The sequence below is a fragment of the Aedes aegypti genome, chromosome 2, assembly GCF_002204515.2.
Source record: "Aedes aegypti strain LVP_AGWG chromosome 2, AaegL5.0 Primary Assembly, whole genome shotgun sequence".
Classification (NCBI taxonomy): Eukaryota; Metazoa; Arthropoda; class Insecta; order Diptera; family Culicidae; genus Aedes; species Aedes aegypti.
Window position 1 is genome coordinate 16,383,535 of NC_035108.1, and position 18,407 is coordinate 16,401,941.

Genomic DNA, 18,407 nt, shown 5'->3' on the forward strand with positions numbered 1-18,407 from the left:
GGGTTTTGCAAATAAATTCATTTTTAAGAGCAAATAAGTTCAAAGGTAGTGATTTTTCTCTTGTTTTTGTCAGTTTACTTTAAAAAATGCGTAATAAATTTCATGTTTGTCTTAAGCAAAGTTGTGTGCTTCAAGCTGCTCTACAATTCGTTCTTTGACACCAAACTGCTATCTCTACGCGTTCTCTTGCAATTTTGATTTGAACACGCCACTTTGGGTCATAAATTTTGGTCCGTAAACGCAACAGGTAACAGTTCATTTCACCCCACTGTGTTGCAAAATTTGACGCATTGTTTGCATCCACGCACAGCACACTTGATCTCAGGTTTAGACAACAACAGCTTGGCGCGTATGATTAAGCACACGCTGCTGTGCGTTCTTTTGCATGCTATTTGAAACTTAAAATAAATCGTTTTTGTCCGATGGAAATCAACTTTTCAAAATGTTGAAGGAGTGTAGTAAAACATTGATCGGTTTGTTATTTTTCTGTTGATGATTGATCTGAATTGTAAGCAATAATTGTCATTGCTCGTAGAGTTAATGTATCAAAGTACTGCATAACAGTATTGAAGAAACAGCATTGAACATACAGAAAATCTTTATCTGGTTGATTCATATCAGTTTATTTGAAGGCTCTGTGCACTGTTCCAAAGACTGCAAGGATGCTGCTAAACATTTGAAAGCAATAACACGCTTACGATACTTAAAAGCTTTGAGTGTATCCCAGTCCCAGTTTTACTGTGAATCTCATTAAATTGTTAACGCCGAGAATAGTTAATAGTTAGAATAAAACCTTTAAATCGGATGGTTTCGATGGTACCGGCAAAATAGAAGTAATGATCGTGAATTCGATAACCGATTCGATAACATCATGGTAAAGCATACAACCCATCAAATTTTATGAATTTCCTGCTAAAGTTGAAAGGCCAACGTAATAAACCATTTGTTTAAAAAAATTCAGCAACTATTTCAGCAACTTACTCCATGGGTTTGTTTAGTTATTCCACCACAGATTTCTCAATAGATCTTTTAGACATTCCACCATAGATTCCTTCGAGGATTCCACAGGAACTTTTCCAAAGACTCCTCCAGGGGGAGGACTAGAAGATAAATCGAGACTACATAGTCTAGGTCTTTGCCAAGCATTTATAATTCTTTTCTCTTGGGATTTGCTCAAAAATGTGCCGGAAATTTCTCCAGTGATTTATTAAAGGAACTATTATAAAATTTTCTCTAACAATTACAATTGAAACCCCTTCATGATTTCATAACATTCTGCACGCTTTCATCAGAAATTCTTCCAGAGTTATTTTCAGCATTTCTTACATAAAACTCTCATGGTAATCGTTAAGGTATTCCAATTGTTTATTTTCTCGGGATCCTACAAAAGTTTATACCAGAAACCCTCAAAGAAGTCAATCAGGAAATTTTCCTAGGAGTTTTTAGGGAATTTCTGGAAAGATACTGTTAGACACTCCTTAGTAAATTATTCAGCAATACACTGGTAGGATACTCAACTTTTGTTTCAAATATTTCTCTTATGACTTTATGATAATATTTTTTGAACATTCTTCAACCTCAAAACCTCATTTTGCCAAAGGTTCATCAAGACATTTATTCGTAGATTTTTCCAGAATGCCTATAAAAATTTCTCCAGAAATGTTAACAGAAATAATTTTCAAAATTGTGCCAGTAAATAAATTGTTTAATGGTTCGTTCAAAAATACCCTAGAAACTTTGTTGGAAGTTTCCTTAGCCATATTAACTATTCAAGAATACCTTGAGAAATTAATTCAGGGATACATCCAGATATTAAAAAAAAATATGCCTACACCGAGGAATTGTCAAATAAACTCTTCTATTTTTTATAAACTTCATCTATTTTTGATTCTTATTTAACAGCTCTTATTTAAGAAAATGTTCATGATAACCGTCGCCAAATCTGTAGTGGATTTCGTTTTGAAGTGCTAACAAAATTCCTCCTGATATTTACTAAGGTATTCGTGTAGAAATTTATCTAGGGATTACACCAGGAATCTCTCAGGTTCTCTCATTAAACCAGGATAATCGTCAACAAGTTCAACATGGATATTTACCAGATATTTTTTGGGGCATCCATGTCATTTTCAATTCAATTTTTCTCAAATCATCCAACATTTTTTTCAGAGAGGTGCTGAAAAATGTTTGAAGCAAGAAATCTCACGAGGAAATCAAAGAATGGAAAAATTGGATTCCAGGAATCCTTGAAAAAATCCTCAAAAGACTCGATGGACAAATGTCTGATAATATTCCTTGCAGAACCACTCGAAGAGATTTTGAAAGAATCCTTGATGAAATGTATTTAGTGTATGAATTGCATAAAACAAACTGAAGGAAAATGTGTTAAGAAAACTGTTTATGCTTTCATGGCTCAAGAAGAATTGAAAATGTATCTGATAACGGAAAATTGAGAGTATTATGAAGGAATCTTCAAAAGTATTTTGATTTAAAAACAAAGACACCGACACGTTAATGCTTTCAGTGGACGATTTGTCTTTTGAAAGAATCACCACACTAGACAACGGACTAGCATGCAATGCCCAGTGGCACAGCCGAAATACGTTCCTTACGAAAAGTTTTTCGGACTGAAGCTGGAATCAAACCCACGCTCCTTGACACTCAATGCTTAGTAACACTAACCGCACGGCCACGAAGCCCATTGTATTCCTAGAGAAATCTGAAGGCAGTTTTTTCGTAAACCCTGTTGATGAAGTTCTATAAACAATTACTGGAATCAAACCTTTAATAAAACTTAAGAGTATCTCAAAAACAAAAATAAATAAAACATTTTAGATTTTTTCAATGTCACGCTTTTTAAACTCGGTTTTACAACGCACCAGCTTGTCGTGGCCTCGCTTGAAAGGACAAGAAAAAATGAACCTGCGAATAACTGTGTCTCCGCGATATTATAAAGCCATTTCTGGAAATTCTTAGTAGTACCAAAATATTAAATTAAAAACAAAAATGGGAGAATCAGTAGCAGACTCATTAAAATTAATTTCTTATAATTAAAAAAAAACAAAACATGTCTTGAAGAAATTTCTGTCTTCATTCTCCTATAAGAATTTCTAATATTTTTACATAATTCAGAAAGGAATTCCAAAGAAAATGGAAAACGATTGCTCGCAGAATCTTTAGGAAGATTTCGTGCTATTTTTAGGAAGAGTTGCTTTGAAAATTAAGGTACAAGCTTTGAAAGAGAATACTACAAAAATTATCCTAAAAAGTATTACCCGAGTAGAAAAGTCTCTCGAAAAATAACTGTGAAAATCCTAGTAGAAATTCATACAGGATTACCATAAAACAATTGCAAGAAAATGCGAAAAATAACTGAATAAATTCTCCAAACCGATCCCTAAACATATTTCAGTATTTTTAAAGTTTTTTTTAAAGAATCATAAACGAAGAATTTTTGAAAATAAAAAAAACAGTTACAGGAGAATAAATTGAAACATTATTGAGTGTATTGCTTAAAAAACATTAGAAAAGTTTCTTTCAGAAAGTTGGAGGAATTCCTAGATGATTTTCTTGAGTAGTATTTAAGAAGATAACCCCTTCGGAAATTCTTTTGATGACTATTTGAAGAATTTCTGTGAGTTTTGTTTTTTAGTATCCTCGTACAAATCGTATGGTAAAAATTTCTGAACGATTACTATGAACACTTTCTTGAAAAATATTCAAAAACTACCTGACTGATTTTTTTATAGTTCACTAATGCAGCAAATATGAAAAAGGAATTCTGGAATAAATATCTCATGAATTCTTGATAAAATAACAGAAACAATTTATTTAATAAGGTAGTTTGTGAGCACTTTTAAACGAATCCCCCCTACAAATTTCGTGACAATTGTTGGAGAAAATCTAAAAAATTCATAAAATAATTCATTTTAAAATTCTTCGGTGTAGGCATGCAATAATTGCTAGAAAAATATCTAGATTTCATTCTCAATTAATTTTTCAAGTAATTTTTCATTCTTGAAAATTTCAAAGAGCTGAGGAAACTTTCAGTATATTTTCTAGGTTATTTTCAAACGAATTACTAAATAAATTGATGAGAAATTCATGGCAGAATGTTGAAAAACATTTCTGTCAACATTCTTGGATGATTTTTTTTAAAAACATCCTGGAAGTAAATTCGAAAATAAAATTCTTGATGAAACTCTGGAAGAATTTTGAGATAATTTTAGAAGGATGTTCAAAACATGTTTAAGCATTAAATCGTTCGAGTGCTTCTAGAAGCACTCTTGTACAAATTCTTTGGTTGTCCCTAGAAACATTCTAGTAAATTTTATTACTCTAAACATTTTCACTCAAAGTGTATCTTGAGTTTAAAACCGAACAGTTTCAGCCCAATATTGTTAGATTGAAGTGTCTTGAATACAAATCAAAGATGTTAGTGAAATGCAATTTAAGAAAAGCAATGGAGTTGAGCACATTAAGGTTTGAATAACTTATTTTAATTTAATTAATGTTTTTCTCCAACAAAATAAAACTCTATTTCTGTAAGCTAGACAATATTTTGAAAAGTAGGCCGTGGGAACGTTAGAATGACAATCAACGTTCACGCTCGGTATCGGAGTCATTGTGTATCGTGTGCGGAATTTCAAGATGTATTCTTCTCAAGAATTGGCGCAAATTCATCTTTGTTACGGTTTTGCCAGATGTAACGCAACGGCTGCCCGACAAGAATATCGTCGTCGTTATCCCAACCGTAGACTGCCTAATGCAAGTGAGTAAAAACTAAGACTATGGGTACATTTTGTTGCTAATAGATGGATCACTTAGGAACTTTTTCCGCAACGCATCGCCGTTTTATGGAGGGACAGCTGTTTCGAACGGTACATCACGTGGATCAAGCTCAGCGTAGATTGAGGCCCGCTATGGAGGAGAGAATTTTGCAAATGGTTCGGAACGATCCGTCCACCAGTACCAGGCGAGTGGCTGCCCAGTTACCCGTTTCCAACTGGCAGGTATGGAGGGTTCTCAATAGAGACAAAATGCATCCCTATCACACAATGAAAGTGCAGGAGCTACTACCAGTGGATCTTCAGCGGCGGCTGGACTTCTGCTATTTGATGAAAAGGAAGCTGGAGGAAGACAACAATTTCATCAAAAACATTCTATGGACCGATGAATGTACGTTCACCAAAGCTGGATATTTCAACACACATAATGAACACACATGGGCAACGCAAAACCCAAGAGTTGTAAAAGTTACAAGAACTCAGTGTGAGGAAGTAATGAACTGTAATTGAATTGATAGGCAGGTTTAGAGATATAAGAAATAAGTAGGCTTAGAAAAATAAGAAACAAACAGACTGTCAGTTATTGGTCTAATCTTGGCTCACAAAGACGTTGAATTACTACATTGGCGTAGTTGGTAGAACGAAAATAATCTTATTGGCAAGTATCAAGTAACAAAATTCCTGTGAAATGATTCAAAAAGTAATCTCCGACGGACATGGGCGGAGATGAAAATTGACGGTTTCTGATAGGAATAGGCAGAAACCAGCGAAAAAAGGTCTCTGATGGACAAAGGCAGAGAACCGAAAACTTGGATTCTGATGGAAATGGGCAGAAATCCTGTATTAAACTGACCTCTGGTTAGACAAAGATCATCGATGAATGAAATCTTGTTTTGAACGATTGAAGAAGAAATAACCTTAATTCGATAAAAACGTTTGAAATACTGAGAGTTTTTCAAGTTTCATGATCGACATTTGCACGACTGCAAGATTATGTTAGTTCTTACGTACTGAACCAAAACGCATAGTGTTCAAATCATATCCATTACGTTAGTAAAATTGGAATGTTTATGAATAAACGCAAAACTTAACACCCTGTATCGAACCAGGCTAACCTAAAATGCGTGGAATTTCTTTTCCAACTTAAATAAAGCGCTCAAATCAACAGCTAGGAAAAATGCTTCCGATCTCCATCGAATCCTGAGAATATTTATCACTTACAACAACTATGCTATTGTACAACTGGAAGCATTCACAATAGAAGGTATAGAAAAGTCCAGTACACTTATACTTGTGAGTCATCCAGTGTTTACAAAAAAAAAATGAACGTAAAGAATGAAATCCACTTATAAGTTTCAACATTTTACGATACAATGTTCTGATCATATGGTCCAATGAGTGCTTTAAGTTTAAGACACAAAATATCTCGCATGGCTATGCTTGTACAGTTTGGTAGTATACCAAGTATGGATCATTGCGTGATCATATGAAGATTTTTCGAAGCCAGGGCAATAATACCTACTTGAGAGAGAAAAAGAGAGAAAAAAAAACTCTTCATATTTTTTTAAACATTTTTTATTGTTTTAATACATAGATTCAGCCTATGCTGCCAATATCTTTCAAGGATACGCAAAATGTTATTCTTAACGTGGACATGATGGAAATTTTATACAAAACAGAATCAGACGAAGAACTTCAGAAACTACGAGAAGCGTTGATTTCCGAATAGTGGAAACAAGGATCACAGAAATTTGGGTCCGAGGTCAGGTACCCTAGCTTATAAAACATTCTGTTATTCGAAGATAGTAAGATTGTATTTTCTAGAAACATAAGGTATGAAACTTTGCAATCTTCCGTGGAAAAGAATCGCCAGAAAGATACAGTAAGTATTCAGAAACTTACTGTCATCGGCGTACGATGTTTCTTATTGTTACGGAAAGTATATATTGATTTTTCTAGTTCTGAGAATTTTTTTTCAATATGCTAGTGATAAACCACTGAATGCATACGGTTGTAGCAAAAAATAAATCAAGGTTATTCTATGTAGTCACTTCCATCAGATTAACAATAATCTTGTCATATTATGTAACCTGAGATCAGCACGTCTCGCCCTAAATTTGATAGTATTTGATGATCGTTCGGTGCTAACGGAGTTGATCTAATGAACAAAATCCAGTCAATTTTGTGTTTCAATACAACTTTATGAAACAGTGCTATAGATGTTTTTGCTCATAATATCGATGTACGATGTATGATATCAGAAAATAAATTTTGCTGTGGACACGTCGGAAGTATCGTGTAAAAATTACTATAACTGCAGAAACAGCCCAAGAACTGAAAACTACAGTATGTTTAGTACATTGCACTGTAGATTACTAGGCTCCAGTATTCAAAGATAGTAAAATTGTTCTTCGTAGAAAGCTACCAAATTCGAATGGTGAGTTAAATATGCCATCTAAATCAAAAATTGTCAGTATTTGTTTAAAATACTACTAGAATATTGTTGTATACTATGACACAACAACATAAAGATAAAAAACAGAACAAGATGGTAAAAAAAACAACACGAAACAAAGAGCGCCAAAATAGACAGCAGAAAATTTACCATTAGAGCACAATTTGAAATGGCATATAATTCAAATTTCGTAGCATCTTTGATGTTGAAATTCGATTAGCATTGTTCAACGACACGATTAATGAAATCCACATTGAACGACTAACTTCGTTGTGTCAATCGCTAAAGAATACCGTTATGAACAGCATTCCTTAACGCAGAACGCTCCACAGTTTTAACCGTTCGAAGGGAGATGGAAGTGGATAAGCAAGCAGACTTACACTTACAAGAAAATTTTGGAGCATCGCTGAATCAGATAAATATACGGTTGAGAAGTAGAATTTCTAGGATTAAAGCTGGAGAAGATCTGTTGGAAACTTCAACGGAACGGTTTCAGAACAGGATGCCTGATGAAACGTCATCGGATGTTTAAACTGTATGAATAGTATATTTAGTTTTACAAACAAGCAATCTGATGAAAAAGCCGTTACCGATTTGTGTAAGTACATCAGTATTATGAAGCTTGAAGTGATTACAATGACTCTTACGAATGGTGCCAACTTCAGTACCGTTGGTGCAGTAGAATATCAAAATTGATCAAAGCAGGAATCGAAAAAATGATGTAGACATCGTGGAGATTTGAATACGGATTAATATCTAACAAATAGCCATTCTGTTGTGCAGAACGTTTGAAATTGTTCATCCTACAAAGTTTAAATGTAAAGTATTGCAATCTAATGCTACGGAAGCACGTTCTGCGGAGCTTATTTTTGTGGCTACTATGCTTGGAAATTAGCCAATTTAGCTTTGAGAGACCTTCAAATCGATGCCGATGTAACAAATTTCACATCATATTGTTATCAGCCCTCGGCTAGTTTACCTCTGAATATTTGATTTTTGGATATATCCTTCAGCCTTTTAAAGTGAAAATGGCACATTGATAGACTAAATTTGTAGTTGAAACGAACTTTCAAATTGACATTCTCAAGTGACTTTGTGTAATATTTGGATAAATTTGGAATACATTTTGCTAAGAATTGTAATAAAAACATAGAATGAATTATATCTGAAATAAGAGTATTTCTTACATTTCTAATAATAAGAGACATTAAACACTGAATTAGATTTAAAAAGGAGTAGGAAAAGAGAGTAATGTGAGGAAGTAATGAACTGTAATTGAATTGATAGGCAGGTTTAGAGATATAAGAAATAAGTAGGCTTAGAAAAATAAGAAACAAACAGACTGTCAGTTATTGGTCTAATCTTGGCTCACAAAGACGTTGAATTACTACACTCAGTTCCGGTTCAAAGTTAATGTTTGGGCAGGTATTGTGGACCACCATCTAGTCGGACCATTCATCATTGACGGGAATCTCAGCAGTGAGATGTACATGCGCTTTCTAAGAGATGAGCTGCCCATTCTGCTGGAAAACATACCACTCAGTGTCAGGCGGCGCATTATTTTTCAGCAAGATGGAGCCCCGCCACATACGACAAACGCTGTGAAAGACTATCTAAATGACACTTTCACACAACCGTGGATTGGGCGAAATGGCCCGATTGTTTGGCCTTCACGGAGTCCAGATTTAACTCCGATGGACTTCTATCTATGGGGGCATTATAAACAGGAAGTCTATTCAACTCCTTCCACAACGCGTGAGGAGTTGATAGATAAGATTTATCTTGCTGCTCACAAAATGCAGCAGGCTTTGAACAACATGAACCTTGATAATGAGGTTCGCAGAAGGTTGGATGCTTGTATCGAGGTTAATGGAAGACATTTTGAGCAATATTTGAAATAAAACTGAAAAAGAAAATTTAGATGTTTGTTTTCATTTTATCAAACTAATAAAAAACGAATGGATGTGTGTCAAATGTCAAATGAAATCATTTTCAAGTTTATGTAGATTCCGCCATGCAGATAGTGACTTTTTCGAGAAGAGTAGAAGGTTCGGGAGAATTTCGCCATAGAAATTCATGAAAACCGAATTTATTACTATACCATTTAATTCCACTAAAGCTTGTATTCTTTGACAGATACGGGTATTTCGACTTTAACTTTGAGGTTGTTTTCAATGCCGTGTATTACACTCGAGTCTAGTACACGACTCTGAAGACGGCTTTACAGTTGTGGCCTAAATATGCGTATCTGTCAAAGGATACAAGCTTTAGTGGAATCAAATGGTATAGTAATAAATCCGAATTTCTTCTCCTTAACTCTGGTCGCGACTGACAAACTGTCTGTCGCGCTGTATAGGGATTCGAATTTCATGACACACACTCTAATGGAATGACTAAATACGGTTGACAGTGTCTCCGCGATATTATAAATCCATTTCTAGATTTATTCTACCTGTTACACATTCACTGCGTTAGCCATTGAATGAGATGTACACTATAAAAATGGTGACGTACTGCAAATTAACATGATTCGTGTCAAATGTGAAATTAACATGCTTTGCAAAAACAGTTTTTTTAACTTTCCTAAGGATTTTATGCTAATACATGTTTTTAACATCCATCTTAAATTATCTCAAAATTCATCATGGATTTTATGTTCAAAGATACTTCCAGGATATTTTTAAAAAAATCTTCCAAGTATATTAACAGAAATGTTTTAAAACATTTTGCCAGGAGTTTTTCATCATTTTTTTAAGTGATTCGTTCGAAAATAACCTGGAAAATATGCTGGAAGTTTCCTCAGCTCAATGAATTTTTCAAGAATGCCTTGAAAAAGTAATTCAGAAATAAATCCAGATATTTTCCTAGCAATTCTTTCATGCCTACAACCAGGAATTGTAAAATGGATTCTTTTATGAATTTAACAGATTATCACGATTTTTGTAGTGGAATTCATTTAATAGTGCTCACAAAATACCTTCCATTTTTCTGAAAAAAGGAATTAAGGAACTATAGAAGAAAAACAAATCAGGAAGTTTTAGAATATCATTCAAGAAAGCTTTTTTTTTTGCTTTTCGGAACATCAACCACTGCGACCAATATTTGATCTTGTAGTATATCCCTCATTTTACAATTCCTCGGTGTAAAATGTGCTCCAGGAATTTCTCCGGGGATTTTCTCCTGGAATTTCTTAGAGGCTTTCCAACAGGAATTCTTTTAAGGAGTTTTTCAGTGAATCCGGGATCTACTCCAGAAATTTCGCTGGGGATTTGCACCAGAGATTTCTTTCAAGAATTCCTCCGGTGATTTCCACCAAAAACTCCGGTTGATTTATCCAGGAATTTCTTCAAAAGATTTTGTCAAGAAATTCTTTCCGGCATTTATTCAGAGAATTTATTCGGAGATTTCCCACAGAAATTTCTTCGGAAATTTCACTCAGGAATTTCTCCGGCAATTTCAACGATTCCTACGGGGATATCCCTCAAGAACTCATTCGGAGATTTTCTCCAGGAAATCCCCAGGAGATCTGTAATAGCAATTCCGCCGAGGATTTCCTCCAGAAACTCGTCTGACAATTTGCTCTATGAATTCCTCCGGGGATTCCCCCAAGAACTCCCCCGAGATTTTCTCCAGGAATTCCTCCAGCGATTTGTTTTGCGAATTCCTCCGGGGATTACCTCCGGGAACTGCTACGAAAGGTACCTCAAGTAGCACCTCCGGGGATTTCCTCCCGAAATTCCTCCTGGGATTTCATCCAGAAATTCCTCCGGAAATGTTTTCCAAGAATTCCTCCGGAGATTTTCTTTAAGAATTCCTCTGTGGATGAATTCTCTTTCTCCAGAAATTAAATCGGGGATTTTTCAGAAATTTTTTCCGGAGATTTCCTCCAGGAAATTTTTGGGATTTGCATCAGATATCCTCCAAGAATTACTCCGGGATTTTCTCTAGGAATTCCTCAGGGAATTCCCAATAGCGATTTCTCCGGGTATTTCCTCCAGAATCTGTTTCAGAAAACTTTCCAGGGATATCTTCAGACATTCCGCCGGGGTTTTCCCCTAGGAATTCCTTCGGAGATTTCCTCCAAGAACTCGTCTAAGTATTTCCTCCAGGAATTGATCCGGGGATTTCATCCAGAGATTTTGTCCATAATTTTCTTCGGGGATTTCTTACATCAATTCCTCCGAAATCTCTCCAGGAATAGCTCTGGAGATTAGCTACAGAAATTCATCCAGAATTTCCTTCAAGGATTCGCTCCAGGAAATTCATCCAGGGATTTCTCCTAGGAATTTCTGTGGGAATTTTCTCTAGATATTCCTCGCCGAGGATTTCCTTCAGGAATTTCCTTTAGAAATGCCTCTGGAGTAATTCTAAATATTACTCCGGGATTTTTTTTGGAGCTCTACAAGGAATTCCTTCGCATTTCTTACGTGGTTCCTCCTTTTTTCGGAATTTCTCCAGGAATTATCCAGAGTTCCTCAAATAGTTCCTTGGAAATGCTCCAGAGTTCCATCCACTAGGAATTCTTCTGAAGCTACTTCGAAAAATTCCCTACATTCCCTTCGAGAATTTCTGCAGAATTTCTCTGGAATTGTCTCAAGAGTTTCTACGGGAATTCCTCTAGACTTCCTTCCCGGAATTCCTCAAGAGTTCCTCGTGAAGTTCTTCCGGAGTTCCTCCAGGATTTTTTTCAAATCCTTCCAGAAATTATTCCGCATTTCCATAGGCAATTCCTCTGGATTTCAATCAGCAATTCCTCGGAAATTTCTCCGGATTTCCACTGGAAATTCTTCCAAAGTTATTTCAGAAAATCCTTTGGAGGTACGATAATTCCTTCTGAGTTGCTCCAGAAATTCCTCCGGAATTTTTCCAGTACTTATTCTGGATTGTATCCAGCTTATCCTTCAAAGCTCCACAGGGAATTCCATTGGATTGCCTTCATAGCTCCTTTTGGAGTTATTCCGTAGTATTTTCAGAAATCCTTCCAGGATTTTGTCCAGATTGCCCTCGTAAATTCGTCAGCAGATCTCCAGCAGTTCTTCTGCAGTTCCTTCAACAATTTGTCCGGAGTTCTTCTGGCAATTCATCCGGAATTCCTCCAGGATTTTTCCTTCTGGAAATCCCCCAGAGCTCCACCGGGAATTTTTCAAAGTACTCCGGGCTTCCAAGTTTCTCCAGGAATTCTTTCGGATTTTCTCACGGAATTCTTTCAGAGTTTCTCAAGGAGTTCCATCGTAGTTTCTCTAGAAATTTCTCCAAGAATTCTTTCAAAATTTTTGCCGGCAATCCCTTTATGGATCTAGGAATTCTTTCGGAGTTCCTCCAAAAAATCCTCGGAGTTCTTCAAGGAGTTCCTTTGGAGATCCTCCAGAAATTTCTCCAAAGTTCCAAGACACCAACCCCGGGATGAAACGTAGGGCAAATTATAAACCTCGTTTCATTTTCTGAAAGACTGCGTAGCCGTTAAATCAGAACGATAAAGAGTTACAGTCAAACCCCGCCAGATTCCTCCAGGATTTCCTCCATAGTTCCTTCAGATTTTTTTTTTCGAAGTTTCTCTAGAAAATATTCCGCAGTTCCTCCGGCAAATCTTTCGGTGTTCCTGCAGGAATTCTTTTGGAGGTCCGCTACGAATTTCTTCAGAGTTCCTCATGGAATTTTTGTCGGAGTTCCTCAAGCAATTCCTTCAGATTTGCTTCGGAAATTTCTTTGGCTTTCCAGCAGGTATTTCTTCGGATTACCGCCAAAGTTCGGAGTTTTTCCAGGAATTTTCCAGAATTCGTGCAGTTCCTCCGGAGTTCCGCTAGAATTTCCTCAAGAGTTACTCCGGAAATTCCCCTAGATTTTCTCAGCGAAATATCCCAGAGTTCCTCCGCGAATTTCTCAAGAGTTTCTCCTGGTATTCCTCCGGAGTTCCTTAAGTCTTCTTCTTCTTATTGGCATTACGTCCTCACTGGGACAGAGCCTGCTTCTCAGCGTGGTGTTCTTATGAGCACTTCCACAGTTATTAACTGAGAGCTTTCTTTGCTAATGTTGTCATTTTCGCATTCGTATATCGTATGGCAGGTAAGATGATACTCTGTGAAAGTCAAAGAAATTTTCTATACGAAAAGATCCTGGACTGACCGGGAATCGAACCCAGACACCTTCAGCATGGCTTTACTATGTAGCCGCGGACTCTAACCACTCGGGTCAGGAGTTCCTTAAGTGTTCTGTACGAATTTGTCCAGGGTTCCTTCAGAGTTCCTCCGAGAATTCCTTCGTAGCTTCAACGGTTATTCCTCCGGAGCTGCTCAAGAAATTCTTCCAAAATTGTTGCAGTAATTCTTCTGAATTCCATCCAGCATATCCTTCGGGATTCCTCCAGAGCTCTACAGGGAATTCCATTGGATTTCCTTCATAGAGACTTCTTACGAACTCAGGAATTTTAGGATGAGGTCTCAAGGAATTCTTGAAGGAACTCCCTATGAAAATTTTGAAGAAACTCCCGGGAAAGGAATCCTCAGAAATTCTTGGAGGACCTTTCAAAGGAATTTGTGGAAGAACTCCTGAAGGAATTTTTGGAGGAACTCCCGGAGGACTTCCAAGAAAACTCTCGGGTGGATTCTTGGAAAATTCTCGGAGGAACAACCGGCAGGATTCCTGGAGTAACAGCGGTAAAATTTCTGGTAAAGCTGTCAGATTCTTGAAGCAACTCGCGTGTAAATTCCTAAAGTAACTACAGTACAGTTCCAAAGGAGTTTAGGAAGCAACATTTGAAAAAAAAAATCAATGGAGCTTCGAAGGAATTCCAGAAGAAACTCCGGAAGAGTACCCGGATGAAGTCCCAAGGAATTGCCGAAGAACAAATTCTTGGTTGAAATCTGGAACTTTTTCTTTTTCGGAAGAACTGTTGAGAAACTACCGGTGGAGCTCCAGAGGAACTTTGGAAGAATAACTGGAAGAACTCCGTAAGAATTTATAGAAAAATTCCTGGAGAAACTCTGGAGGAATTTCCACATCAATTCTGGAGGAATGGATCTTTAAAATAAACACAATTAACCAAACTTCGAGTGGTTCTTCAAGGAATATTATCAGACATTTTTCCATCGAGTCTATTGAAGATTTTTTCAAGGATTCCTGGAATTCAATTTTTCCATCAAGTCATTCTTCGATATCCTCATGAGATTTCTTGTTTCAAACATTTTTCAGCACCTCTCTGAAGAATTTGTTGGATAATTTGAGAAGAATTGAATTGAAAATTTTATGTATTCCTCAAAAAATATCTGGAGAAAATCCAGTTTGAATTTGTCCTGGTTTTATAAGAGAACCTGAGAGATTCCTGGTGTAATCCCTAGATAAATTTCAACACGAATACCTTAGTAAATATCAGGATGAATTTTGTAAAGCACTTTTAAACGAATTCCACTACAAATTTGGTGAGGGTTACCATGAACAATTTCTTAAAGAAGAGCTGAAAAATTCATACAAGAGTTTATTTGACAATTCCTCGGTGTAGAAACTTTTTTTTAAATGTCTGGACGCATCCCTGAATTAATTTCTCGAGATATTCTTGAATAGTTAATAGGTCTGGGGAAACTTCCAGCAAAGTTTCTAGGTTATTTTTGAATTAATCATTAAACAATTTAATTCCTGGCGTTAATAGTTGAATGAGATTCACAGTAAAACTGGGACTGGGATAAACTCAAAGCTTTTAAGTATCGTAAGCGTGTTATTGCTTTCAAATGTTTAGCAGCATCCTTGCAGTCTTTGGAACAGTGCACAGAGCCTTCAAATAAACTGATATGAATCAACCAGATAAAGATTTTCTGTATGTTCAATGCTGTTTCTTCAATACTGTTATGCAGTACTTTGATACATTAACTCTACGAGCAATGACAATTATTGCTTACAATTCAGATCAATCATCAACAGAAAAATAACAAACCGATCAATGTTTTACTACACTCCTTCAACATTTTGAAAAGTTGATTTCCATCGGACAAAAACGATTTATTTTAAGTTTCAAATAGCATGCAAAAGAACGCACAGCAGCGTGTGCTTAATCATACGCGCCAAGCTGTTGTTGTCTAAACCTGAGATCAAGTGTGCTGTGCGTGGATGCAAACAATGCGTCAAATTTTGCAACACGGTGGGGTGAAATGAACTGTTACCTGTTGCGTTTACGGACCAAAATTTATGACCCAAAGTGGCGTGTTCAAATCAAAATTGCAAGAGAACGCGTAGAGATAGCAGTTTGGTGTCAAAGAACGAATTGTAGAGCAGCTTGAAGCACACAACTTTGCTTAAGACAAACATTAAATTTATTACGCATTTTTTAAAGTAAACTGACAAAAACAAGAGAAAAATCACTACCTTTGAACTTATTTGCTCTTAAAAATGAATTTATTTGCAAAACCCATTAGATGTAAAGTTGTTAGTAGATGGGAAATTTAATTAGCTTTCAAATGGAAGTAAGAGAATTGAGATTCGTTGAACTATTCCAAAGTTATAACCACTTGAAGACAAACATATCCTAAAACAATAAATGTTTAATAACTCGGTAACAGTTGAGAATTGACCATATCCGTAGAACGATTTTTTTCATCTAACATGGTCCTCTATCATCCTTTAAAATGTCTGCACTCACGAACCTAACACCCTGTATAGTTTCTTTGGTAATCCAAACTAGTTTTGAACACGCTTTTTACTTTTCTCTTTTGCTGGGAGTGAAAGGATGGTGTATCTGCAAATTTGGCCAGAAATGGGTAAATCACTAAAGTTACCTAATGTCAGAGAACAGTGGAATATAATTGATTTTTTTAAAGATATACCTTTAGTAGAATAGTAAAGTATACAAACATGCAATTTGTTCGTAAAAATTAGGATTTTTGTTTTGCGAAAAATAATGTTAAACTTTGACGAACAGCTTTTCTTAGGAGTTTTGGAAAAACTATTAAGCTCTTCAACCAAAAGCATTTTTCTAAGATCTTATATTTTCATAGCATTCCAGAATAATAGTTGAACGATACACAGAAAACCGATTACGATTTTATCAATAAATAAAAAAGATATAGCATAAACAAAGTGTCCACTTTATAAAATGAATAGTCCTTATGGACAGTACCGTAAGGACGCCATTCACCGCTCATTTAACAGCATTTCAACACATTAAATTCTGTCAAAAATCGGTTTTTCGATATTTTTTGCAACTTTTTGCGCTAGACGCAAGATAAAACATTTGTTTTTGTGGGAAAGAAGTTGAAATGTGAACAACGTTTAATGGTGCTGAATAACTTGTTTGTCATGGAGGCCCAGATAGCCGTAGCGGTAAACGCGCAGCTATTCAGCATGACCAAGCTGAGGGTCGTGGGTTCGAATCCCGCTGGTCGAGGATCTTTTCGTAAAGGAAATTTTCTCGATTCCCAGGGCATAATAGTATCTTCGTACCTGCCACACGAAATACACATGCAAAAATGGTCAATCGGCAAAGAAAGCTCTCAGTTAATAACTGTGGAAGTGCTCATAAGAACACTAATCTGAGAAGCAGGCTTTGTCCCAGTTGGGACAAAGAAGAAAGAAAGAAGAAGAACTTGTTTGTCAATGATACATGTGTATGGAGTCATTCACCGCTCATCCTAAGTATGAAGCTCTGTATACACAACTAGTTGGAATTAATTTACTTTCATTGGTTGGTTGTTATCTTTGTACTATAGTACAACAACATATTAACGCGTGGCAGCTAAGAAGCATTTTTCGATCTGCCATAATAAAATCATTGTTCAACTCATGTTTACCGCCTTAAACAGCCTAAAATTATTTTTTATAAATAGTATATAAAATTAAATCATATGAATTTCATTCTGATACAATCCATTCTGGTATACTAATACATGTTGATGACTTTTATTGCGAAAATTTGTTCAGATTTTTCAAAATAATTCAATGAGCGGTGAATGGCGTCCTTACGGTACTATAAAATACATAAGCGTAAAAAAGACTGTGGCGAACTAAACTTGGAAAATTCAAATTCTTGTATCTTTTTTATTAGCTTTAGTTCCACTCATCCAGGGGCCCGGATAGCCGTAGCGGTAAACGCGCAGCTATTCAGCAAGGCCAAGCTGAAGGTCGTGGGTTCGAATCCCACCGGTCGAGGATCTTTTCGGGTTGGAAATTTTCTCGACTTCCCAGGGCATAGAGTATCATCGTACCTGCCACACGATATACACATGCAAAATATGGTCATTGGCATAGTAAGCTCTCAGTTAATAACTGTGGAAGTGCTCATAAGAACACTAAGCTGAGAAGCAGGCTCTGTCCCAGTGGGGACGTAACGCCAGAAAGAAGAAGAAGAAGTTCCACTCATCAAATGTTGAAAATTGAGTATATGCTTCAAAATTATTGGACCACGCGTGAAAGTTATTTGCACTTACTATTCTATTTTTGACTCTTAACATCGTAAAAACCTCTGCCATAAAATTCTCAAAACCATTGTGATTGGTAAAATTCAATTTGCAACAACAATAAAAGATAATCTCCCAAACATTTACCAGCCTTACGATGATTTCCCTTTCCGTAATCCATGTCATGGTTTTAGACGTCAAAATTATAATTCTCTGTCAAACTTCCCATGTAATCTTTTTTCCCTAAATCTTTTTTTTATGTAAGGGCGTTGCTAAGCAGGCCTGTCATAAGGATGGATGATTTGAGGTGTAGGTTTTTGCATAAGCGTTTGAAAATCAGTTTTGGCCCATAGTGGAACAAAATTTCGAGCTACAGTCAAACCTCCATGAGTCGATATCTGAATCTAACTCATGGAAACATCGAGTAATGGAACAGAAATAACTTGGAAAGTTGTTTGAGGGGATCATCATAGTAATCATGAATTTTCAGTATGGTCTTATGAGTCGATATCAAGTCATGGAACATCGATTCGTGGAGGTTTTACTATATTTGGTGCAGAGCAACTTGGGCACTTCCATGATTCACTTTGGCATGCGGGTTTTTTTTCTCGGCCAAATTGTTAGGAACATTGTAATAAGAAGCACTTCAATACGACGCATATTGTAGCCAAATATGAGCTCAGTAGCTTTTAAACCTCAATGCCGAAGTGAATCAAAAGTGCCAAGAATAGGATCCGGCTCCCTTTGTTATCTCGCGACTAAACTTGCAAATTGCCTCAAATCTACATA

At 36.2% G+C, this 18,407-nt stretch overlaps 1 protein-coding gene across 4 annotated transcripts in view; it reads left to right on the top strand.

Moving 5' to 3' along the window:
* The window catches only part of LOC5575744 (oxysterol-binding protein-related protein 2), a 97,710-nt gene that overhangs the window by 75,527 nt on the left and 3,776 nt on the right, over positions 1-18,407 (top strand). The window lies entirely within an intron of this gene.